Consider the following 26,017-nt stretch of genomic DNA (forward strand, 5'->3'; position numbering starts at 1 on the left):
GCCAGCTCATTTTGGCTAATTTGGTTGTCGGCAGAGGGACAGGACAGCTGGCCCTGGACCTGCTAATTATAGCCGCTCAAGTGTTTGAACGAGGTACTGTGTCCCCCATGTCATGGTTTTTCCTGCAGACAAACTAACACTTTCACCTTTGTTCCCAAGCGCCGTCCAGCCGGCCCACCCCTGGGTCATCCAGGCTCTGCACGTCCCCCAGAGAGCCGCCGCCCCCGGGGGAGGTCAGCATGGGACCTGCACCCCAAGTCTTACCTTTGACGCAAGCGTTCAGTGGCTCAGTCCCTGGGTCCCGCTGTCAGCTAGACTCTTTGCTTCTTCCTACAAAGTGATTGGATACGTTTATTTCTCTAATTAGGGAAAAGTCCAGGCTTTGGGTCCTGCGTGCACTTTGTCCCGTCGCCCACGGCACACCCCACACTTTCTTCCTTGCTCCCGTCCCAGGGCTGAGTCACTTTACTGGGTCCCTCCGTTTTGAGTCCCTTGGGGGGGTCCCTCCATTTGGGGGTCCCTCTGTTTTGAGTACTTCCTATGTGCCAGACACCGTCCTAATTCTTTGAATCCTTATGACGATACTGAAGCTCTTATGTTAAGAGCTTTTCAGAAGAGGAATTGAAGGCTCAGAAGCAAACCTCAAATCTTTAGGAGGCCTGACCCACTTCTCCCACGAGGCCTGACGAAGGCTGTGCCTCTTGCTGGCCTCAGACAGCGCACGACCCCCTGAGGTCCAGAACCGCGCTCCTGATCCGATCAGCTCTCCCTGTGGGCTCCTGAGCTCTCAGCAAGACCCCAGTTCTTGCCGGCCCCATTTTGCTCTCAGCAAGGGCCAGAGTTGATGTGAGTCTGGGATCTGGGCCCCTTGTGTGACCCCAAGTACATCTCTTAGCTCCCTGAGCTTCAAGTTCATGGCTGGTTCTAAGTAGCATCTTCCCTCACCTAGGGCCGTGTCCAGGGGGAGCCTGTCCAGGGGGACCCCTGTGCTGTTCTGTCCTAACCCTGGTGTCTGTGTGCACGTGTTACTCCTTCATCCCGCCTGCTGCTGGCACACAGTGGGGCTGCAGACAGCAGGTGAGGCCTGAGAGGTGGGTAGAACTCTGAGTGGTTTCCTTTCTCCCTTTCCAGGCGGCTGGAGGTGAGACCGCGCTCCCCCACCCCCCACCCCCCGGAGGAGAGCAGATGCTTGGCCCAGGATCAAAGAGAAAGGTCTGCAATGTGAATTCATTTTTTCTGAGTTGTAAGTTTGGATCATTTGTAAATGTGTATCCCGCTCAGGATGGAGCTAACCTGAACTCTGTAATTTGCAGGGGAGGCTCGCTGCCCCTTGGATGGGCAGTGAGCTCTGGGTTCCAGAGGCCAGGCCGCGGCTGCCCCCTGGGATGGCACCCCTGCTCAGAGCAGGGTGGACGTGGGCCTCCTAGGCTGACCTCCCAGCAGACCAGGTATGTACGCCCTGTCTTTACACCACATAGGTTCTGGGTAGGTAGACACCTGACACCGCGTTCATATGATACTATAATTAAAAATCCAGAATAATGCTGTCGCTCTGTTATGTATATCATCACGGGAGGTGTTAACATCTCTGACCATGTACAGAGGGAGACCTTTCTGGTGGGGGCTCCAAGGGGAGCCCAAGGAGCCTGCTGGGTGGGGGGCGGTCAGAGAGCACAAACTCCCCTGGGTGACCTTGGTCACATGACAGTGAGTCCCCCTCCTCTTCTGGAGGATGGGGACTGCCCTCTATAGACATTGATACCTTAAATAAAATGGAACATGTCTGGCACACAGTAGGTATTCAACGCAGATAAAAATCACTCTTTTTTTGAGGCGGATCTGTTCCCTCCCTGTTGGAAAGCCCTTCTTGTGTTTATAGCACCCAGAGGGAAGTCGAGGGGAGCAGGGACAGTCGGGGGTCAGCATTGGGATCTGGAGAGCCTTTTCTTGAGTTAGCTGTATGGCTTGGACGGGTGGTGCCTAGATTTACGAGGCCTTCCCAAGCAGCGAACGTCTCCATGTTGAATTACCCTGGCCCCCGGAGGTGGAGGCAGGTGACAGCAGCCCGGGAACTGTATTTTATTTGTCTTTATCCTACCATATTTCATATCTGAAAAACCATGACAAATACCTTAAAGTATTCACGAGGACCAAACCCAGGCCAAAAGAAAATTCTGGGTAACAAAGAGCAGAGCCTCAAGTGCGGGAAAGGCGATTAGGAGCTGCTCATGCTGGCGCAGGGCTGGTTAACCTGTGCTTGCATTTCTTCCGCACGAAGTCATGGTCAAAAATAGATAACTGCCCGGCAGAGGGGAGGAAAGTTCTAGAAGGTCCCTGTCTGTGCTGTGGAGAGGGGAGACTCGAACCCATGGATCAGTTAGCTGATCTGTGCAGAGGGAGGCCAGGGGAAACCAGACAAGGGCTCACAGTGATTGGGGTTGAACGTTGGCTTAGTTTGGGGTTCTGGGGGGCGTCGCAGAGCCTCTGTGTCTCCATCTTCAGATGAGACTGAGATGGTGTCTGCTGCCATTAGCGCGTAGCCCAGTGCCTGCCCAGGGATTCTGACGGCTTTGACAGCTGGGAGGGGGCCGGGGGAGTGGAGCCCGGAGCTCAGTGAGCAAGCCGGAGTTGAAGTGTCTTGGGGAGGGGGTCACAAAGGGAGGCCAGCGAAGACCTGTGGGGTAGCTCCCCTTTGTCCGGGAACCGACAGGTCAGAAGCCCCCGAGCCTTGAGCCGCACTCCCCCTTGATGAGAGGCGGGGAAAAGGCAGCTGCGGGGGGTCCGCGCTGAGATCTAGCGGTCAGGGGACGGCGAGGCCCCGGCTGCCAGCCGCGCGGCTGTTGACGGCGCATGTGAGCCTCGGGGCCGCTGCTCCCCGGAGGGCCCGTGTGTCCCCTTCCCCAGGCTTAGCTCATGTAACATTCTCCCAGAGTTCTCATTCCAGCCAGCTAATCCCCGAAAACACGGGCCAGGACACTCGCTTTTGGGGCCTCTTAAAGACCGAAAAGGAAAGTCCTCCCCAATGGGTGCATTGGAGACACCCCCGCCGGGATCTGCGCGATCCCGGCTGAGAAATCGCAGCCCGCAGGCCCACACCTGCTGGCCTCCTGTCACCGACACGCCACCGGGAGGCCCCCAGGGCTCCGGCTTTAGAACACATAAAATTAAAAGAGGAACGATCTCGGGGATAAAATAAATCCCCGCGTCTGCAGAACTTGTTTTGGGGATGTGTACCCCGTCCTGGGCCTTCAGCCAAAATGCCTTGTGTTTTTTTAAAAAAGGAAAACAACCCACTCCCCCTACTCCCAACCAACAAAGGAGAAAAACCAAAAAAGAAAAAAAAAACACCTATGCGAAATGTTTAATTATGCAAGGAATGCGCGGAAAATTAATAGACTCATTACTAAAAATCCAACACTGCGGATAAGAGCTAAAGCCCTGTGCCCCCCTCCCCGCCTCCCGCCCAGCTCCCCCCACCCCCCAGCATATTTGCTGCTGTTAACCCGTTTCAGGTGCGGAGTTCCAGATACTTTGTCCGTGCCTTCACGTATGTGTATAAATAGACCTCTAAAATACACGATTTTGTTTATTTTTTACATAAGCTACATCGCAGTGTGCATTTTCTTCTGCTTATTTTTCTTCCCTCAGGAATCTGCCTGGAGATAATCAAGATCGACACCGTGCCTTAGAACGCACCTTAGTACCACCCTGTCATCTGAACACACCCGGGCTGGTTTAACCCCCTCACTGCTGTCACGGGAGCCCCAGGTCCTTTCCCCCTCCGGGACGGGACAAGGCGTGCGGGGCAGGTGTAAGTAATTTCTCAGGAGCGGGCTCCCGAGTGTTTATAACATTATCACCAATGAATATATGGATGCGTCAATTAGCAAAATAAAAGAGGGACATGCCTGGACGGATGATGACGATGTGATTATGAACAAAGGCTCATGATTAATCCAGTTCTGTGCGAAATACTGAGGTCCATTAAAAGACAATAGGTCTCGGCTGTTTCATTCTTTTTAAGAGCTGTTTAATATTCCGGGGTATGTATGCACCCTGGTTGATTAGACCCTCTCCTATTGTGGAAAATCCCAGCTGTAAGTGTGCTGGGGCGGGGGCGGGGGCGGGGCGGGGTGGGGCTTGCGGGTGGCCCTGGGAAGATCCGGTCCAAATAGGAGCTCTGGTCAAAGTCCTGGTCATCTGGAGGGTGGGGAGGGGGTCACAGGTTCACCGCTGCTTTGTATTATTTAAGAAAATAAATAAAAATAAATACATGAGATCAAACTGGACCTTGCACAGATAAATGAGCATGTCAGGAACCGAGGTTGTATTCCTACGATTTTGTTCCACGGGTGCCCGTGGAAAGGGACCTAAGCGCTTCCGTGTTTTGTGCTTGCTCATGGCCTCACAACGAGCGTTTTTATAGCTGAATCTGTAAGCATATCCCAGCTTTATCCCAGCTTCTTGGAGGTGGGTTGGATGGTTTGCAAAGTTTATTTTCATTGATCTTCCTAAAATGCCATTTTGACCTTGTCACTGTCTTGCTTTAAATCCTCCCTCTGACTTCCTGGAGCTTCTGGGATGAGGTCCAAGAGCCTTAGCCTGGCCACGCTGAACTCCCCCCAACACGTCATTCAATAGTCAGGCAAAGCGCAGTCCCCATAAGTGGGATGCCTTTTTGGCACGTTTTCCAAGTTCAGGAGAATGTTTTACATTTTTTCTAGAATTCACCAAAGCAGACACATGTTAATCACCCCCTTTCCTTTGTCCCTTTCTAGTGCCCTGGGCTCCTGGGTTGCCTGGGTCTGCTTTCCTCTCACTGAGAAGGCCTCTCACTCTGCTCCCGAGGACTGAGGCTGTCTGCCCTGCGCCGGGTGAGTGCACTGACTGCGTCACGCCACAAGCACATGCCTGGGGAGGGGGGGCTTCCTCCAGGGCCCCCACTGACTCTGCCCTGCCCTCGAGGGGCCAACACCAGGTTGCCCCAGAATCTAGGAGTAGGGGGTGGCAGCATCCCAGGGTTGAGTGTACTGGTGATGGGTTTGGGGTCCATAATTATGGCTTGGAAACCGCTGATTGCGTCTTTTGTGGCCTTGTCCTTGCCAGAGATGGAAATGGGCCCAGTCCCAGAATAGAAGGAGGTAAGTCTTAGCATGTGACAGCAGGCCCACCAGCTGTGGTGACTGGCTCTGGAGAGAGGACAGACTGACAGTGCGTGCTAGCTTGGGGATAGGGTCATGTTCTAGAAGGAGTCCAGGCTTTGGGGCGGAGGGGCTGATGATGCCAGGCCCACATCACCGTGGGGGCAGAGAGCCTCCCCTGCTTGTGGGAGGGAGAGAAGTAACCAGACCTGCTCAAGGTATTGGCTTTTTTTTTTTTTTTTTTGTCCCTCCAGGGTGGGGTGGGGTGGGGAGGACACCCCGAGAGGCTGGCCATCTTGAGAGCACACACCCAGCTCCAGAGTGGACATGGAGTGCACATCTTTGGCAAGGCCCTGAGCAGTCCCATGCCTCAGTTTCCTGATCAGAAAAGTATCTGCACACACCCAGTCGTGATAGGCAGACGGAGCCGCTTACACAGATAAATAACCCAGCACAGTAGCCGGTGGAAAACGGGGGCCTCCCTCCCCTTCCGTCCTGTCTGAAACCCTGAAGCTTCCCTCCTAGAGACGCAGGCGGCCCCCCATCAGGGCAGGGAGACCCACAGAGGGAGAAAAACAGGCTGGAAGAGTGTGGGCGGGAATCAAGCCCCCCTCCCCTCCCCCCAGGGTAGACACCCCCAGGGGAGACCCTGGCCTTTCCGTTGTCAGTGCCCTGGCAGGGGAAGGGGCTACCCCTGCCGGGTTTAATTGGGTTCTCCTGAAAAGTTTGGCAATCGTTTATTTTATTTTATTTTTTTAAAGAAATATATAGAAAATGTCAGCCTGCTCTTCAGGCACATTTTTTAGGCGTGTGTTTTATGGACTTTGGCAAGGACTGCTGGGAAGGAGCAGTGGTACAGTCTCTAGGGGTTAATAATCCCTGCAAAAACTTCTGGCTAAACCTGACTTCTCCCGAATTTCACAGAAAACGCTCCCTGGGCCAGGCCCAGCCTGAAGGGGGTTTTTGTGCGTGGGGCAGCCTTACCTAGGCAAGCCGGGCTCCTGTGATGCCTTTCACACAAATGTGAACTTCCTTGGCCTCGGGGCACAAAGACTCCTCTCTCCGAAAGGCTGGGTTTGTTTACTCTGGAGCGGCTCACCCTGGGGGCTGTTTCTCGTGCCCCTACCTTGTGGCCCGAAACCCCACTGCCCACTTCCTCACGTGGGGATGCGGGGGCCAGAGCCGGGGAGCCTGGCTCTGTTTGTGTCTGGAGCTGAAGGAAGTATCCTGGGGAGGGGGATACGTGCCTCCTTCCCAGCAGGAGCCCCCTCCCTGGCTGGCCTGCCCTGCAGGGAACACGGGGTGTGCTGTCCTATAGCCTTTGGCTGCTTAGGGATTTGGGGGGGTGACTTTGCAAATCCACACCAGTGCAAACCTGAGCTCACCCAGCTGCCCCTGACCAGAGACCTTTCTTTGCAGGATTTCTTAGGTGCGTGGCATCTGCTCCGCACCCCACGCTGCCCCCTCCCCCCCACAATGCGGCAGAGGCTGGGATGCGTATGCAAATACCACCTTCCCAAACGTTTGCAAATCAACACTTGCAAAGCAATCCTTTAACAGATGAAAAGAAGAGCAGGGACAGAATAACGACGACCCCAGGCTCTGAAACGCAGTTTCCCCAAGGTCTCCCAGCAGCTCCCCGAGTAGGTAGGGGCAGCGGGGCAGTCTGTCTGTCTGTCTGTCTGTCTGTGGGGAACCAGCCTCCACTCTCCACCTGCAACACGATGCTGCCCCCCCACGGCGGGTCAGAGCAGCTGTCAGGACCCCGACCGTGCCCTGGCAGAGCGGACCGTCAGAAGCGGGACAGTTGGGCTTGGAGTGACACAGGGGCTCCGTCCCCAGGTCCCCAGGTGCCCCTGCCCTCCCAGAGTCTTAGGCTCTTACTGCCCCATGAAAGTGCGTCACTGCCTCGGGTGGGTGAGCTGGGACAGCCTGGTCATTTCACAGACAAGGAACCCCGGGCTGGCCCCTCAGCCAGCCTGTCTCTCTCGTGTGCACACACGCGCGCGCGCGCGCGCACACACACACACACACACACACACACACGTGCACACGCGTGCGCGCTCCCTGAGCGCCTGCCCTGGGAACAAAGACAAGAAAACTCCTTTAGAAACTGCAGAACAGAGCCTTGTCTAGCGGGGGTCCCCTGATAAAGGCCCGTCCACCCAGAGTTCCTGGGAACTGAGCCCCCATGAATGGGCCTGGAGGTCCAGCGCCCGATGCGGCGTGGGCTGCATTCATCAACATGCAGGTCCCTGGGCCCCACTGCTGGGCGGGGGGCTTTCACGAGTCCCCAGAGCATCCAAGTTACGGTCCAGCAGCCGGCTGAATCCGTGGCTTCGGCCCAGCCTCCAGAAAAAGGCCCTGCTTTTCCCATGACCAGGCGGCCTCTCAACTCACCAGACCGCCCCCTACTCCCCCGGAATCCCCCCTCCCCGCCTCCCACCCCCACAGGAAGGCTCCCCCGACCCACCGCACCGCCTGTTGCCCCAGAGAGGACCCAGGCCGGCCTGGCTGGGCCTGGGAGCTGGGGCAGGCACTTGGCCATTTCAGGTGGCCTGGCCCTTGAGATGGGGAGTTAGCTGGGGGACAGCCCCCTCCCCCCTCCCCCACTGGCCCCGTGCACTCACCCCCATCCTCTGCTCCTCTCCCTCACTGCCTCATTGACAGAAGCGCTCCACCAGCCATCTCCGCGCCTTTGCCATGCAGCTCAGGGCAAGGTACATGGGAAAAGTCCGCGCATCCTTGCTCTGACCCCGGCCTGCCTCCTCCGCAGGCGGCCCCGCGCGGGACTTAGCTCTGTAGGAGCTTCTCAAAGGCCTAGACGTGCGGGCTGCCAGCCCGGGCAGGGAGCCGTGTTGCAGCCTCCCGGCCAAGTACCGGCCTGCCTCTCTCTGCTCGGATGCCTCCCGTAACAGGGAGCTCCCTCTCTCCCCGAGCAGCCCGCTCAGGGCTCGCACACCGAGCTGCTTCGCCGAGCCCTCCCCTGCTTTCTGCATCTGCCTCCGCGGCTCTGCAGCGGCCCCTCGCCCCCTCTGCCCTCGGCTCTCCGCAGACAGCACGCGCACTTCAGTCCTGTCCTCCCCGTGCTGAGGAGCAAGCCCCCGCACCCACCGGGGGATCAGACTTGGGGTCCCTGTCCCTGGCCCGGTCGCGGCCGTCTACACCTGTCCCGGGGCGCCTCTGCCCCAGCTCAGTGGGGTCTGGGACGGAGCCCTTTGCCCTGCTGTTCTGCAGAGAGCCCAGGGGAGGGCGCGGGTCTCCGCTCCCAGGTCCAGCTGCTCGAATCTCTCTGTTAAGCGGTGTCTGAGCCTCCGTTTTTTATGGCCCCTCTGCTAGTTGCCAGGGAGAACGCTCTCTATGCAAACCCCCTGCCTTTTCTGCAGGAGCCGCTGGCTGCCGGCCGGCCCTGGTCAGCCCGCAGTGGCGGCGGCGGCGGCGGCAGCCAGCGGCTGCGGCGGGGCTGGGGGGCTCCTGAGACAGACAGCACCAGACCGGGCTGGACTCCCTGCTTCCTAGCTGTGAGGAGACGCGATTCCCTCTACTTTTCAGAGCCTCTGTGTTTTCTCTGTGCAACAGAGGGGAGAGGGGCTCTCTCCCCGTAAGATGAAACAAGATAAGAGTCGCCTAGCGCACATCAGACACTGCCTGAATGCTTATGGAGTAGACAGCGGGACCCAGGGAGGGAGGCGCTCGTGTAACAAGTGGCTCGCAAGAAAGAAAACAGTCTGGCCTTCCGCGACCCTGCCCCGAATACAGACGGGAACCTGGCCTGCCGGAGACCCCTCTGCCGGCTTAATAGCACAAATCAAGTCAGCCAGAGGCAGCCCCTGGCCTGTGAGCTCACAGTAGATGCAGCAGGCGCTAGAAACGCCCGCGAATCCACATCTGCATTTAATACGGCAAGAATTTGCCTCCTATGTAACACCGCGCGGGGCCCCGGGGTGAGGCATGAAGAGATACTTGGTTCTCCTGCCGCCTGGAAGGGCTGGCTTGGACAGCAGGGGGTGCTGTCTGGGAAAGAGAAACCCAGTGGGCTCCGGGCATTTCACAGGCTGTGGGCTCTGGGCATCTTCCCGGGTACTCACTCTCCAGACCACCGCAGTGCACCTACCTTGTCAGGCCCAGACCCGAGTGGGAGGCTGGACCCCGAGCTCTGGCAGTCGGCTTCCTGTCCTGGAAGCTCAGTCTGGTGGGGGAGAGAGACAGGGAGTAAGTCAGTCTCTGCACATCAAGAGATCTGGGGTGGGGGGTGGTGGATGATGGCAGGTGAGATTTATGGAGCCTTGTCTCAGGGCCAAGCCCAGAGCTAGGCTGCCTGCACAGGACTCACCCCAGGGGGAAAAAACTCTGAGCACCAGCCTCATAATCCCCATTGGGCTGCTAAGGAAACTGAGGCAGGGGACTGTGAAGTCGCATACTCACCGTCTCTCAGCTGCTGTGAGGCCAGGCTGGGATGGAACCCCAGGCCGTCCGGAGCTCCCCACCACACCCGGCTGCTGAAGACTGCTCGGGAAGGCAGAGCCGAGTGCTGGGGGGGCGTGGGTGGGCAGGGGATGGATTGATTAGTGCTAAGCACCTCCCAGCGGTGCTTGAGATCCCAGCTCCTCTGTGGCCCAATCCGTTTGAAGGGCAGATTCAAAATTAGGTGGTAGCACCTATGGGCAGAGGCTTATGAGAACAGCATTATTAACCTGACGTGGAGAGGGCCCTGCCCACCTCCAAGCAGATTGCAGATAGAGACGGAGGGGGCTGGGGCTTGTTTATGTGGACAGTGCGTGAGAGAGGATGGAACCCATGGGGGGGGGCACTAGGGCTTCTTCGTGGGGAGGACGGGCTTTGGAGGGGATGAGGGCTTGATGGCTGAGAGGGGGAAGCAGAGGGCAGTCTTCAGGGCAGCCCCTCACCTCAGGGAGATGCTCAAAACTGGAACCCACTCTTGGAGGGAGAGTCTCTGGCCCCTTTCCTGACAGGCGCAGGGACTGGGAGCCTCCCTGCTCCTCAGTTTCCCGAAACGTCACCCTAAGAAAACCCCCCTGTCCCCACACCTTCCCTCCCGCTCCCACCGCTGTTGCAGTCGTCAGACACCTGTCAGCCTGTTGGAGCTGCATTCAACAGGAGAGCGCTGGTTCCGGGAGGGAGGGAGCGAGGAGGGCGAGCTGGACAGGGAGGGGGCGAGGGAGGAGAGCCGTGCCCCCGACTCAGAGAGGCGGCTGAGCCAGGTCTGCAGCCGGGAGGACTTGGGCCACTTAAGATTTGTGCCAACTCACGGTGCAGTGGAATCAGACAGTCTGAATTCTTCAGCCACCAGCCAAGAGTCTGTGGCGCCCCCAAGTGCCACAAGGGGGCTGCCTGGGACACATTTCTGAGCCCAGAAAGTGAGGAGGGGGAGACTGTCCGTAGGGACCGGTGCTTTTGCTTTTGTAGTGACGCTTTTAACTGCGGCGTGATCGAGAAGGGGGGCCAGGCGCCCCGCGCCGGCCAGGGACAGCCGGGAGGGGGTGGCAGGCTCTGGCATGGGGCCGGGGGGGGGGGGGGGGGGCCGCCGGCTGCGCCCCTCCCTCACCCGGGGCTCTGTGGCAATGCAGCTGGCTGCGGGAGGGTCCCGGGGAACTGTCCGGTGGCTGGCTTTCCAGAATGGTGGGGTGGGGGGAGAAGGAGGAGGGAGGGAGCTTTTTCCATGGTGGTGACATGCCCAGGAAGCCCCCCACACAGGGGCCAGGATCAGCGAGGGGAGGAGGAGGGCAGGGGTGGTCCCCAGGGTCCGGGGAGTTTGGCCGGATCTGGGGTCCGCATTAGTCCGTTGGCTGTGGGGGATATGACTGATGCAGAAGAGGGGGCTGAGAGAGGGGGAGAAGGGGCTGAGGACCCCGAGAACTGCTTGGTACACAGTTGTAGGGAAAAAGCACTAATTCTTTTCCTCCCCAAAAGGCAATTTAAAAAAAAAAAAAAAAGCAAAAAAACCCCGCAAAACTAAAAAAGACCCTTGTAAGCGAGATGGCTCAATTCTTACCAGCCGAGCTGGTCTCAGGCAGGACTCATCAGGTGGGCAGCCCTGCCTTGGAGAGGGGCACTGCTGGCTGGTCCTTTTAGAGGCTGGATGGCTTAGGGAGGGGGACAGGGGCCAGGGAGAGCCCAGGAGGTCCAGAGGGGGAGCTCAGGGTATTTGAGGGAAGCAGGAAGAAGGCCTCGGGGTGGCCGGTGGGCATGTCATTCTGCAGCACCCCGCACCTTTGTGCTTTCTCCGAAATCCACCCGAGTCAGAATGCTTTGCTCCCACCAGCCCTGGCCCGTTACTTATGCCCTCTCCACTTCGAGGCATTTGTCCTCTGAATCGGCCCCCTGATACCCCCCATCACTTAGTTTGGGTGCTCGGCTTCTTTGCTTTTTTTTTCCAGGGGCTTCACCTCTCCCGCCCCCTCCCCTCCTACACTTGATTTTTACGTGTTGATTTTTAAAACCTTCAATTATGTAAAATCTGAAATAACCCCAAAGTAGAGAAAATAATACATATTTTCATCATAATTTACACAGTTTCCACATCACTGCCATCCAGGTGCCAACAGCACTCTAAGCTGTGTGCTGTCCCCTACCAGCCCACCCCAGGCCATGTGGAAGCAAATTCCAAACACCGTGTTGTTTCCCCGGAGCATATCTCCGTGCCTGTCTCGAAGAAAGAAGGACTGTTTTCGGTTTTGAAAAACATAACCACAATGCCACCTTCGCCGTTAAAAAATTAACAGCCTTTCCTTAATGTCATCCAACATCTAGGCAGCATCCATATATCCCCGGTTGACTCATAAATTTCTTTTACAGTTGGCTTGTTCAAATCAGTGTCCAAATTCTTTTCCTGCACTTTCATGGGTGCACTGGGATGATGGCAGGTAAGTCTGGATATAAATTCAGGGGTCTGACTATCTACCCTCACGTGTAAGTAACCCACCCTCAGTAAACCTCAGTTTTCTTACTGAAAATGGGGCAACTGCTGAGTCTCTCCTGGGGGTCACTTAGAGAATAAGGGACAGTGCACAGGAAGCCCCCAGCCCTGTTTCTCATACATAACAGACATTGGGCAAAACAGAAGGTGCTAGAATATTCTTTTTATTTTTTCTGGAAACATTTACAGGGGAGTTGGGCTGGGGTAGGCAAAACAGAACTGGCTAGCATGCACAAAACAAAAGGCTCCTGGCAGCCCCGGCCGCCCGAGTGATTAGGACAGTAGGGGTGCCATATCTTAAAGAGGGCGGTCCTGCCGTCTGGGGCCTGGGACCTCCGGCTGGTTCGGAACTGTCACCCCGCAGCGGACCAGCCACCCAGGACCTACCAGGGACCCCACTGGTTGCCGATCCACTAGATGGCGCACTCTGCTGGGAGTGCAGGAGGGGCCACCACCCCAGAATGCTCTGGCCACTGCCCAGCCCCTGGGGCCACAGGGGGAGCATGCCCCTGAAACAGAGCATGCCCCTGAAACACCACAGATAATTTCTAAAGAGGTCTTCTCAATAGGTCATGCAAGATGTACTCCCTGTCTACATCCTGGCCCAGTTGCAGAAGCAGAGGGAATGGACATTTAATGACGTCCACTCTCTCTCTAAATCCTCACCCCAGCTATGACTGATTTCCCTTTCTTTTACAGATGAGAGGACTCTGAGAGGTTGGTGACTTGTCCAAGATCAGCTAGGAAGCAAGACCCAGGACTGCAATCCAGGTTTGTCTGATCCCTGTGCATAGTATGGAGGGCTGGAAGGATGGACGTTTGGTCTGATGGCTGGCTGCATGCTCGCCTTGGCCAGGCATCAGCAGATGGAGAGATGGTGTGGTGGCTGAAGCCTGCTGGTGAGGTAGGGGAGTGAATTCAGGTGCAGAGGGTGGGTAGATGGAAAAGTGAGAGAGAATAGTCAGTTTCTCACCAACATCAAAGGCTTCCTTGGTCTCCGAAGAGGTGTTTCCTTCGATTGGAGCTTGCTGGCGTTTTCTTCTGCTTCTGAGCAAACTGACTAGCTCAGGGGGCTCTGGGACTACAGGTGGGCTGCTGGCTCACAGGGACCAAGTCCCAGCTGTGGCGCTGGAGCGTCTCAGCAGCAACGCTCAGGCCCAGCAGGGGACTGCACTGAGAAAACAGCAGGCAGCCTCCTTCCGCAGGCTCTCCTGGCTGGCTGCGTCCCGAGCCCAGCCTCGTGCTCAGTCCTTTTGTGGCCATGTGGCATAAGTTTATCTCATCTAAATCATCACAGTGACCCTCCATGATAACAATCACCACCCTCAATTAAGATACAAGAAAATTGGGGCACCTGGGTGGCTCAGTGGGTGAAATAAAGCGTCTGCCTTCGGCTCAGGTCATGATCCTGGGGTCCTGGGATTGAGCCCAGCAGGGAGCCTGCTTCCCTCTCTCTCTCTCTGCCTGCTTTTCTGCCTACTTGTGATCTTTGTCTGTCAAATAAATAAATAAAATCTTTAAAAAAAAAAACCAAGAAAATTGAGGTTTAGGAATGCTAAGTGCCTGGCCCCGGATCATGCAGGGACCCGCATGGAACCAGGATTTGAAGCCTGGTCTGCTTTTTTTTCTTCTAAACTCATATGCTCTTCCATTTCTTTTTCTCTAAGACTGTGTCTGAGAAAAAATGCACTCCTTGGGGTAAACCAGTGTCAGACTCACCCTCTTGGTTTATAAGGGACCTGGCCCTCTTAACCCCCAGACTCTAAATTTATTTCTCAAGTAACACCTTCTCTAGCTTGTCCTATTTGCTACTATCATACATATAAGGGTCAACTGTACCACTGACATTTGCAGTGTAATTGATCAAGTCCAATTTCTGGTGGTTCCTTTGATGTCTGAATATTTAGGGCAGCAGATGTAAAAAATGAATCTAGAGCCTACAGGAGTACAAGGAGAGGAGGGAGGGAATCAGACAGAGGGCTGAAGGACAAATCAGCAAGCCTTCCTGAAGATCTGGCTCAAATTTAGCAGATATGTTTTGATAACCTGCATATGGGCTAAGTCCTGTTACAGACATCCCAGATGCTCAGGCTTAATTCCTAGGATGGCCATTGACTAGTTTTGTGAGTATTTAACCTCTGTGCCTCAGTTTCCTCAATAATAATACAGGGTTACCAACAGCACTTTATTATTTTTCCCCACGGCATTAATTATTCATGGGTACTTGAAAATTAAATGAGTCAAACACTTAAAGAGCTTAAAACAGTGTTTCCCATATGGTTCACATTCAGTACCTACTCCATTATAGTTAAAATTGTAATTGTCATGACTTTTTATTGAGATGGTATTCAGTATCTCTGCTAAGAATCATTATCTACATTCTGTAGGTAGCTGAACAGGTGCTCAGAAGGGTGTATGAGTTTGCTTTCGGAGAGGGAGTCTGAAATAGAAACAAATATACATTTAAGCCTAGAAAGTTTTAGCCGTAGCTAAGGAAATGAGAATTAAACATACTAAATGGACAGGATCCATCTAATGCAACATTAGGCCTTGGAATAGAAATTTCCTTGGGTATTGAGAATTATGGAGAGGTTGAATGGGAGCTGAAAAGAAGCTGAGTAGATGAAGAGCAAGGTGGACCACGAAGTTGTGTGTTCAACTGCATGGCTTCTAGCAGCAGTGGGCCAGTTCTTCCTGTATTCTCATATACATTCTTGCCAAATTTGTCTATCTGTTTTTTTTTTTAATTTTTCCTGGTGGGGGGGAGAAAATAATCACTTTGGAAATTGTTTTTGTTCTTTTGCGGGTGGCCAGCTGGAACGAAGAATTGTTCCATGGAGTCTTAGCTCATGGAGAGCCTGAGGATTGGGTGACCATGTCCCATTTCTGGGCAGGATATTTGCAGCTTAAGCCATGGCAGTGTGTAGCTGCCTGTGGGGGGAGTATTGGGGAAGGGGAATACATTTGGATGCCCCCCAACCCTAGGTAGGATATGGGGCTAGCACCTGTGCTGACTTGCTGGGCTCTGATGGGTGTGTGCTCTGATTCAGCATTTCCCGTCACCGAATCAGGATCTGTCCCACAATCAGGATCCGTCCCACTGTGTCTTCTTTAAGAAAGTCAGTGTATTTTCCCACCCAGAGTGATTAGTACATCCCGGAGGTGCCCTGTGCCTCTGGAACTGCCTGTGTGGGAGGCGCACTGACCCCTGCCTGCACTCATGCGCTCCCCTTATAGGCTGATGGTGGGGTATCAGAGAGTGAGATCTACCACACACATGAGGAGGTGAGGACAAGTGGGGACAAGAAACTCCGGAGCTCAGCACTCTTCGCTGTGTGACCGCTTATCAGTCGCTTAACTGTTCTGACGCTCAGTTTCCCCGGGTGTAAAATGGGACATGTGCTCAGCGAGGCTTTCCCGTGGTTGTGGGCTGTCGCTCCCTCTCCTGCTTTGTTTTCTTTCGTAGTTTTACCGCTGCGTGGTGTACCTCGTTACTGGGCTTATCTTTAATTTTGTCCGTTCAGTCTCCACCCGCGGGATGTGAGCTCTCAGATTTTGTCTGTTTTGGTCACTGCTGTAACCTGGGACCTAGACCAGTGCCTGGCACAAAATGTGTGCTCAGAACTTTTGGGGGGAAGAAAAAAAGAGGTGCTGTTGTGTTGTACACGCTCTCCCCCCGGAAGACAGTCTGTGCACACCAGGCAGGGAGAGTAGTGCCTGGGGCACTGTCCACGTTCAATCAGTATCGGCTAATTATGATTATTATGTCTAATTCACAGGGCTGCTGTGAGGATCAAACAAGATAATGTATGCTAAGGCGTGCTGCGAACACTACGTGCTGGGTGCAGGAGGTACAGCATTAATAATCCTCTGATGCTTGGAGGGAACGCGCACTTCAACTCGATGCTTTTCCCTTCCACGCCACCTGGGAGGGAGGGCAGGCTGGTGGGTTATTGACACCTGAAGCTCAGGGAGGGGAAGGGCCTGGCCTAAGGCCGTGAGGTGGGGTGAAGGCAAAGGCAGGAGCCCAAGTTCCCAGCCTGGTGGGAGAGCCCCTACGCAGATGCCTTTATGCACAGAGTACATTATACACACACAAGTGGGATGGATGGAGGTTTTACAATTTAATCTGTTTTTAATGTTTCATGTTTCAAGAGTTGCACTGTGGTGAGGGTGCTGGGCACCTACCAGGCCAGTCGGGGAGGGCAGGGAGGGAGGTGGCTGTATTGGCAGTAAGGGTCGGAGTAGACGCATGTGTAGTGTCTGGGAAACGATTCGATCATCAAGAATCTCCTGGCATCGACTTCCCCGAGGGCAGCCCCATCTCATGAAACAGATTTCAGTTTTCTAAAGCGCATCCCTTAGTTGGATTTCTATTTTCCAGGGCACTTGTTTAAGCTTTGATGCCGTGTCCAAAAAAGAACAGATCCCAACAATTTCCTGCCCGAGGCCCATCCTTCCCGAAACCCTCGGCTTGGCCTGAGCATCAAGATAATTTGTTTCTCTAATCAGATTGGGGGCTGTTTGGCCAGCGGGGTGGGCGGGTGGGCTGGGGAAGGGGGGAGGGTGTTCCAGGGTGGGGAGCCGCTTGAGGAACTGCCGCTAGCTAGCTCACTGCACCCTCACGCTGGACCCACGAGGGTGCTGCTGTCCTCAGTCTACAAATCGCACAAGTCGGGGCACAAGACAGAGAGGCCAGGTCACGTCTCTGCAGTTACACAGCTCGTGAGTGCCTGCTGGGGTGGAACCTGGTCTGTCTGTCTGTCTAGCACCACAGCTCGGGCGCTGCTGCACAGGGAAGAAAGATTTGGGTGAGGGGCTCAGAGACAGGGTGGCGGGTGGGGGAGTTGACCTGGTTGCCCTTGGTGGGACAGTAATGGCCGATCCTGCTCAGGGACTAGTGCTGCGACTAGCTTCCGGATGAGGAAACGGGCACAGAGAGGTTCGTTCACTTCCCTGATGCTGCCCAGCCTGTCAGGGTTTGAGTCTGGATTCGCAGGCAGGCAGTTTGGTGTTGAGCACGTGTGTTCTAACTCCTGGGGGCTGTGCCTTACGACGGTGAGTGGGTAGTCACGGCACATGGAGCTCAAGGACCTCGATTTGAGTCCTTTTACTAACCAACCCCTGGCGGGTGTGCTCCTCCGTGAGTCATACGAAGTCATTCTCCCCCCTTGACAGCCCTGCAGAGGCCCTGCAAGCCAGTGGCCCATGGAAGTTATTTGCCAGGAATCCACATAGGTGATCAAACTTTATACGTTCATGAACGGGGAAGGGGAGGGTGCTTGGCAGATTCGGGAATGACCAATGAAGGCAGAGGGCAGCAAGGGTCCACGAGCGGGGACGTGGGCATGGGGGTCAGGCATGGTTCTCACATAGGTTTTAAGAGTCAGTAAACTAACAGAGGGGCAACCCTGGGGGAGTGGCCAGAAGTGACCCTGAACCAAGGTTCATGATTCAGTCTCCACAACCGAGGGCTATCAAGAGATCGGAGTGGTTTGTGGTTATTAATTTTATTATTAAAAAGAATAAAGATTCAAGAAATAATGTAATAAAGGCCTCAAATACAGCAATTGTGAGAAGGTGTTCTGGACAAAAGATTATGATTAACCCAAGTCTGCTAACCCGATATTAACAAACAAAAGAGGTCTAGGCTATTTTCTTCCTTGTAATGGGGCTTTGTGTTCCGTCGAATGGGCACATGGGGGTTTTTCATGACAGAGGAAAGATCTCTGTGGGGAAGGAAACTGTACATGGGTGTAGGCGGGGCTTAGTGGGTTTTACTGAATAGTTAAAGGTGAATGAATGCATAAGTAAAATTATGGAGGTCTAATGAGGATGTATTTTTAAACAAGGCTTGTGAGTAATCTGTTGTATCCAACTGTAGTTACTACAAAACAAAAACAGAACAGAACGGAAACAAAGCCCAGGGTGTTGGGATGGTGGGTGGGCAGTCAGTCTATCAACAGTTATGTAGAAAGCTCATTGGTCTGGGGGCTGGTTGCGGGCTCTGAGTGTATTTGCTGTATAGTTAACTATGAATCGGATGAGTAACCAACAGGGTTGCAGGAGGGTAGGCGGGGGTGTCGGCTGGGGTAGCTGGGTAACGGGCATTAAGGAGGGGATGTGATGTGATGATCGCTGGGTTTTATTAAACTTAACTGATAAATTAACAGAACGCTATATGTGAAACTAATGAGGTACTTATATGTTGTCTAATTGAGTTTAAATGAAAAATTAAAAAATGAAGTAGTCGAATAAATAAATGAAGGAATGAAAAAGAGCTGGTAATAAAGCACCAAAGATAATGTTTTATGAGTTATGGGTTAAGATTAATACACTTGTACAATGATGGGCCATTGTAAATCATAAAACAAAGCAACGCTCTCGACCTTTGTGGGTAAGAAGCATTGGACTAGAAGTGCCAAAATAAGTGCTGATGGACATTTTTGTTCTGCATTAGTGCTGACCTGATGTGTTTATTATATTGAAAGAAAAAATAAGTCAAGACAGTAAAAGGGAACAATGTAGGGAACAATGATGCTATCATACCTGGAATCAAAGATTGTTACTGCCTCAACTTTGTGTATCTGAGTCCATTAGCAAGAAGACCTGGGCTGGTTCCTTTGTGGGTAAGAAGTATAGAGCAGATGCTTACAGTGGCTGTTCCTCTTGTTTTTGATGAGGTCATACATGTTTATTATCATGAGATTATTATGTGAAGAAATACATACAGTGAGACCTATGCTTAGGCTGGTGGTGAGAGTGTGTCGTGAACCAAATCTTGGTTAGTCTTGAGCTGCTCATTCAACAACCATTAGAGAATACCTGGTGGTTTTATCCTTTTTAATCTGGGCCTTGTGTTCCACAGAACGGAGGCCCTAGAGTGGGTCTCGTGACACTGTGTTGATGAAGACCTTGGCCGTGACCTCTGTGGGAAATGAACCATGGACCAACCAACGTGAGTGATGGTTAGTCTTACTGTTCTGAGGTTGCGTGGTTAGCTGATGTGTGTGTGTGTGTGTGCGCACGCGTTATTAAACATGAACAGGCACAAATACAGTCAAAGATGGTCAAGCATAGACCCATGAGGTGACTGTGTCATGAACCAAGATGGTGAACATTTGGTATAATTGTCACCAAGTTAAAAAACAATATAACTAGGTTGCGGTCTGTGTAGAAGTTGAGCAAATAAAAAAAGATTATATTCATATATACATACAAACATATTTTGATTGTTATGTTAGTCACCATACAATACATCATTCGTGTTTTTTTTTCTTTCAAAATTTTATTTATTTGACACAGAGAGATCACAAGTAAGCAGAGAGGCAGGAAGTGGGGGGGAAGCAGGCTCCCCGCTGAGCAGAGAGCCCGATGCGGGGCTCCATCCCAGGACCCTGAGATCATGACCTGAGCCAAAGGCAGAGGCTTTAACCCTCTGAGCCCCCGAGGCGCCCCACATCATTAGTTTTTGATGCCGTGTTCCAAGATTCATTGTTTGCGTGCAACACCTCGTGCCCCATGTAATCCGTGCCCTCCTCAATACCCACTTGCACATAGATGTATATAACATGCATATCTCTTTATATAGATATAATTGTTGCTTTTTCTTATTCTTGGGATGAATGATGAGTTCCTGTTTATTGATTTATTATAAATAAATGAATGTGTACATAAGATCAGAAAGGATTAAGCATGGACGAGTAAAGACAAGATTTATGATTACATAATCCTGCAAATTTGATGCACATTATTTTATTTGTTTTAATAGCATTTTACTCTCAATTTTTACACTATGGTTTGTGTACCCACTTCTGCATTGATGAACTTGGGTGTTAACTTGGTGAAAGTGATGGTCAGGGAGACATAGATCCTGATAGTTCTCTGTTGGTGGTATTCTTTTATGAGTTTTTGAAAGGAATAGATAAAATTAGAAAGGGCCAAGTGAAGACCAATGAGGATAATGTTCCATGAACTAAGGTTCATTATTTTAATTCCACACACGTGAAAGCCACTGAAAATGATTCAGGGTGTTCCGTTTTTGAACGGTTTTCTTCTGTTACACAAACTGGACATGCCATGGTTCGTTTAGTCATGCAACGTTGACGAGGATGTTGAATCTCGTTTGGCTGGATAAGGTACGTGAAGACAATGTGAGTAATAGTGGATGTTCTTAAATCTTCGGCTGGGAAGTGGTTCAAGGGTGTTCATGACTAAGGAAATGCACGCGTGCACAAATCAAGGAATAAAGAGATGGCAAGCAAGGGCCCATGAGGAAAATATCTCATCACCCCAGGATTCAGATTATTCTAATTCTGTACATCTAAGGTCCATTAACAAAAAAACCTGTGTTGGTTAAGGAGTCGTCAATACTTTTGTTTTTGCATCACGGTGTTGTTGGATGTTGATTTTAGTAAAAAATAAGTAATTACATATTTGCATAAAATACAGGAAAGGCCAAAACATGGATGGGTGATGAGAAGGGCCCGAAAATGACAATTAATTTAGTTCTGCACTTCTGACATCTACCGAAATAATCTAGTCTGTGTCATGCCTTTTACCAGCTACCTTGTTTCACTGAGTATATATGCATCGTGTATTTAAACAATTTTCCTCGAATAGAGATCTAAGATGCTAACTCTGAGCGAGGAGCACAAGGGGAAATGAAAGATCAGGTCTCCGTTCTCACCTGCAAAAAACTGGATTTATGGTTGGTCATTAAAACTTCTTTAGAAATGACCAAATCAAACAAGAGGGAATCAGCAGGGACTCATGATCAAGAACTATGATTAACTCATGTTAGCTTCATTAGAAAAAGTTCTAGACTATTCTGTCAAAGATAAGGAGTATTTATTAGTGTTGCCTAATAGAATTTTCCGCAGTGATGAATGTGTTTGGTATGAGTTGTTCTGTCCAATATGGTAGCCACGAGGTACATCATGTGACTCTTGAGCACAAGAAATGTAGCCAGTGTATCTGAAGAACGGAATTTTTAATTTTCTTTGATTTTTATTAAATTTTATTAAATTTAAATTGCGATATGTGACTAATGGCTACTCTGTTAGTCAATTGTGTTGGGTAGTTGGGTAATGGGAGTTTCTGGAATATTAAGTATGAATAAATGTATAAATTAATGAAACACAAATTAATAATAGAGGGTTAGTTATGGGCTAGAGATGAGAGTGTCTCATGAAACAAAGATGATAATTAACCCAATTCTGTGCAACTGAGAGTCACAGGCAAAAAACTCTTAGGTTCATGGAAGAAAGACACAGGCTTATTCATTTATTTTATCAGCTATTTAAATTACCTTGTGTGTGTTCTGCAGCTTATGTGAATGTTTCTCGGACATTGAAGATCTTTGTATCTTGGTGGGAGAGGGTCAGAACTGTTTTGTCCAAGTCACAGTTGGAGGGTTGAATAGTGCTTTCGTCAGTATTCCTCACATTATAATATTATTTACTTTAAAAAATGAATAACAAAGATCAGTCCATGCATGATACAAGGGTGACAGTGTGGCATGGACTAAAGTCTGTGGTTTGTGTCAGTCACCACCACCACAAAGCCCATACGACTTTCTCACAATGAATTGGAGGAAGCATTCCTTTCCCTAGGCCCTTTGAAGCAAGGTCGTTTTCAGAAAAAGATGAAAGAGAACTCTCCATTTTACATTTGGTTAATGTTTCATTTTATCTTCCATCACTCTTGATTTATACATTCCACCATTGATCACGATTTGGGTGTCTAACATGTTGATAGAGAAACACGAGTAAAGACTGTTGGTGAGTGAATGGATGGAGGAACGAATGAACAAATGTATAATTGATTCAATAAAGAGAGTCCCAAGCCTTGACCGATGATGAGTACCTGGGGTGTCTGAACCAAGGATTTTGATTAAACCCTAAAACTCTGAGGTCCATCGTACAAACCAACCTCTCATCCTGCCTTGGCGGGACACGACCTGGGGCAGAAGTTAGGAGGAATACAGGCATCTTGCTTGGGGCGTTGGTACCTCTTAGATCTAGGTCCTTTTGTTAGTGGATGAGCATGTGAGTACATAAAGAAACATATCCATGAATAAAGACAACGAGGGCTAGGTATTGGCCAATTATGAGAGAATCTAATGAGAAATACATTATTATTAAAATATTTCCGAGGACCCGAGTTCCAAGAAGTGAAGAGTTCGAGGGTTTTGCCATGTTTTGTCGGAAACATGTAGGCAGATGTCCGTAAGCTTCTGGCTTGGTGGTGGTTAACTTTATTAAGAATTTTATTAAGAAAAGCGGGGAAAAAAGGGAAACATAATAAATATTGATTATAGAATACTTAATTAAAGAATACCAAGCATGGGCAGTGTTAATGTGTTATGTGAGAGGAGTTACGATTAGATTACTTATTCTCAGTCAGTATCATTTTTGAAAAACACATGTTTTTCTGTGGGCATTTGAGTAGATGGGAAGAGACTAGTATCATTTAGATATGTCTGGATATGTAGTTTCACAACTATTGATGATATTCTAAGTGACCGAAGGAAGAGGTGATTTCAAAGAGGGCAAACATGCACCAAGGAGGGCAGTACGTCATTAGAAGAAGTTGGTTATTAATCTTGCTCTGCCCTTCCGATGTCCATATAAGTAAAAGATTTCCATGTGGGGCTCTGCCCACTTTGGGTAAAGGGCATAGAGACCATTACTTATCATAATATTTTGTATTTTTTTTTAGAGAGAAAATACGAACAAGTCATTCCATAAGCAAATAAACCGAAAGCAAACAAATAAAGGAACAAAGTTACAGGGCGCGGTCAGGCATGGATCCTTGATGAGACTATGTCAGGAAAGGAAGATATAAATTTGCCAGATTCTAATCGAGGAAGATCCACACGAAAGGCAGTCTGCGCTCAGCCTTCTGTGGTTAGAGTTTGACAGACAGGACTTGGAATAGGCCTAGTTCTTAACTCTTGTACTAGGATGTTGACTTAGCGGTTGTCATTGTATTAGATACATAAATGATTAAAGAAGTCAGTAAATAAAAAGATTGCCATTTAGGGGCTAATAATGGGAGCGTAATAAAAAGGGATTTATGATAAATCTAGTACAGCAGGACTCAAGTGTCTTTAAAAAAAAATCTACATCTGTACTGGTTCAGTTTTCCGAAATCTGCTTTTTACTTCGCAGATTCAGTCTGATTTCTTCGTTATCCCCTGAGGAAGACCTTGGCTGTCCCTTCTGTGGGTAAGGAGCAAAGTGACTCATGTAAGTGACAGTTTATGCTCTTGGTTTGACGGTAATTCGTGTGGGTTTTTGGTGGGATTGTCCCGAAGGCAGGGCGGCCACCGCGAACATCAGTGAAATCAGACACACGGGGCCTGGGCCGCAGCGGGGAATGTGTAGTGAGCCACGGAGTAAGATTCGTCCGTTTTAGTTCGAGATCCATTAGAAACAAAGTCTGAGGGTTTGTTGGGCATTCATTTCCAGAGTTCCTTACTGTTCCATTTTATGTCTGCACCACATTCTAAGAACATTCTCTGTTGATAACCGTCAAGGTTAAGTGTTTGAGGAAGGAGTACCTAGGAAGATAGAAAATGTTGCCAGCATCCTAGTGATGGAGAGAGTCAACTGGTAGATCCAGTGTACTCTTTTTTAAAATATGAAGAAATTGGGGCACCTGGGTGGCTCAGTGGGTTAAAGCCTCTCCCTTCGGCTCAGGTCATGATCCCAGGGTCCTGGGATCGAGCCCCGCGTCGGGCTCTCTGCTCGGCAGGGAGCCTGCTTCTCCTCTCTCTCTCTGCCTGCCTCTCTGCCTACTAGTGGTCTCCGTCTGTCAAATAAGTAAATAAAATCTTTAAAAAATCTGAAGAAATTAAGTGAAAGATAAGCAAACAGAGCAGTGAAACACGAGGGGTGTGTAGGAGCAAGTTTATCGATTAATCCATACGTACAGCACTGAGGCCCAATTAAAAGGAGATCTCATTTACCAGCTCTGTGGGAAAAGGCTTGTAAACAGCTCTATGCAGTATTCAAAGATCTGGTTTCCAGGTTTTCGTAGGAAGTAACTTTTTTTTACATCAACGAGGCCATGAATGAAGCGATCAATAAATAATGCATAAACAATCAATACACGAGGTACAAACAGATAAATGAAGTAAAAGAATGTTGAGCTTAGATCAATGATGAGTAGTTCTGGGGTATATGAATCAAGCATTTTGATTAAGCCCTAAACTCTGAGGTCTGTGTAATATTGTATGTTAACTGTATAGGAACTGAAATCAAAGTAAACTAGTAAATATAGAAACCTAGTCATTTTCTCTTAAGAGGCTAGGGTTCAAGGCCTTTGGGGATCCGGTTCTTCTACGCGCTTAGCCATTGTCTGCGTATGGATTGTATGGGTGTTAGTGAGTCCGGGAATACGTGCATATTTGAAGGTCTGAGTGAAGACAAGGTCACGTGTGAATCATTTAGGAGAGTGTGTCATGGACACGTGTTATTAGGAATACATTTGTTTAATAGCAAGTTTCAACATAACACATAGGTAAAAGCTGTTGCCCCCTTCAGAGCACACAGGAAGCCCAGACACGGGGGAGCACACGGGGACGTGTCTGTGTACGCATGTCCGCAGTCTGGATCGGTGGGAATTTGCTGGTTGGTGGTTTTCTTAAGAAGAAGGAAAAAATGTTTACATAAAGCAATGATGACATAACTCTCTCCCTGAAAAGAAGCAAGAACGGGCCAGGGTCGAGGATACGCTGGGTGACACCCATCATATTCATTTAGTTGTGTTCACTGAATTTTATTTAAAAGCCCAAAATGAGCAAGGGGACGGAGTTATTTCTGTGGACAATGAGTGTGTGGCTATGGGCAGTTGTTACTGTGTTTAGGTGTTCAAGTGTAGGGTTGTAGAATCCCCAAATAATTATGTATTGTTGTAAAGTTACTGAGGGAATGGATGTGATCATTTAATTTAATTTTTTTAGAGGGGGAAGGGCAGAGGGAGGGAACCTTCAGCAGGCTGCACACCCAGTGTGGAGACCCGTGCGGGGTTCAGTCTCACTATCCTGAGATCATGACCGGAGCCGAAATCGAGTCAGACATTTAACTGACTAAGCTGCCCACCCACGCTACCACAGCATGATCCTTTTCTTTTTTCTTCAAATTTTTCTTCTCTCTCTTTTTAAAAAGATTTTATTTATTTATTTGACAGACAGAGATCACAAGTAGGCAGAGAGGCAGGCAGAGAGAGAGGAGGAAGCAGGCTCCCCGATGAGCAGAGAGCACGACGCGGGGCTCGATCCCAGGACCCTGGGATCATGACCTGAGCCGAAGGCAGAGGCTTTAACCCACTGAGTCACCCATGATCATGCCCCAGCATGATCCTTTTCAAATCATTACTTACAGGAGGGCGAACTGGACAGTATGGAGGGTGTGACATGAAGTCAAGGAGCCATCTCTACTCTTCTGATAAAGAAAATGGGATCTCGTTTCTTCCTACTTGGGTTGAGGACATGGAGAGAGGTTTATGGAATGATGGTATTTCAGTTCTGGGTTTCAGCTGGAAAGTTTCTATCATAGGGACATGTATAGGTAATTTTATCATATTTTATATTTATGTTCTGTGTAATGCATTACATATAATGTTAGGTTTTGAAATGTGTCTTCCTCATTTATTATGACTATTTAAAAAAATAAATAGGGGGTCCAATGATTCCACAGCGATTAGATAGATAAGCAACGAAACTAGGAGTGTTGAGAACGGGCCATGATGCCAGTTTCTAAATCTATACAATGTTGCACAGGTACAGGTCCTGACAGTAATTATTAGGCTGTTACTTAAGAGGAGGGAGTATAATGGTTACAAGCCTCATTCCCTGTCAAGTCTTAGATCCCATGATGTTTACCTTTCCAAAAATTAACCATAAAATGAGCTGACAAATAAGAAGGAGCAC

General features: G+C 50.3%; 1 long non-coding RNA gene, 2 other non-coding genes and 1 pseudogene across 28 annotated transcripts in view; all 4 read left to right on the forward strand.

Annotated features, from left to right (window-relative positions):
• Positions 1–1,223: 1,223 nt before the first annotated feature.
• The window catches only part of LOC101683862, an 84,142-nt gene continuing 59,348 nt past the window's right edge, over positions 1,224–26,017 (forward strand). For 5 of the 26 annotated variants that reach the window (XR_006604823.1, XR_006604802.1, XR_006604813.1 and 2 more), the window contains exons 1-6: positions 1,231–1,448; positions 3,649–3,811; positions 4,779–12,849; positions 15,858–15,929; positions 18,947–19,036; positions 23,253–23,330. This is a non-coding gene — a long non-coding RNA (uncharacterized LOC101683862). Of the gene's footprint in view, positions 1,449–3,648; positions 3,812–4,778; positions 12,850–15,857; positions 15,930–18,946; positions 19,047–23,252; positions 23,331–26,017 lie in introns of all 26 variants that reach the window. The other 21 variants (XR_006604834.1, XR_006604829.1, XR_006604835.1 and 18 more) reach the window with 11 other exon arrangements.
• Positions 3,910–3,986, forward strand: LOC123390587. Its single transcript, XR_006605134.1, has one exon. It is a non-coding gene; the product is annotated as a small nucleolar RNA SNORD112 (small nucleolar RNA).
• Positions 21,928–21,998, forward strand: LOC123390565 (annotated as a pseudogene).
• On the forward strand, positions 24,238–24,309 carry LOC123390573. Its single transcript, XR_006605121.1, has one exon. It is a non-coding gene; the product is annotated as a small nucleolar RNA SNORD113/SNORD114 family (small nucleolar RNA).

The sequence above is a fragment of the Mustela putorius genome, unplaced genomic scaffold, assembly GCF_011764305.1.
Source record: "Mustela putorius furo isolate JIRA1106 unplaced genomic scaffold, ASM1176430v1.1 tig00000129_pilon_pilon_pilon, whole genome shotgun sequence".
NCBI classification, from domain to species: domain Eukaryota; kingdom Metazoa; phylum Chordata; class Mammalia; order Carnivora; family Mustelidae; genus Mustela; species Mustela putorius.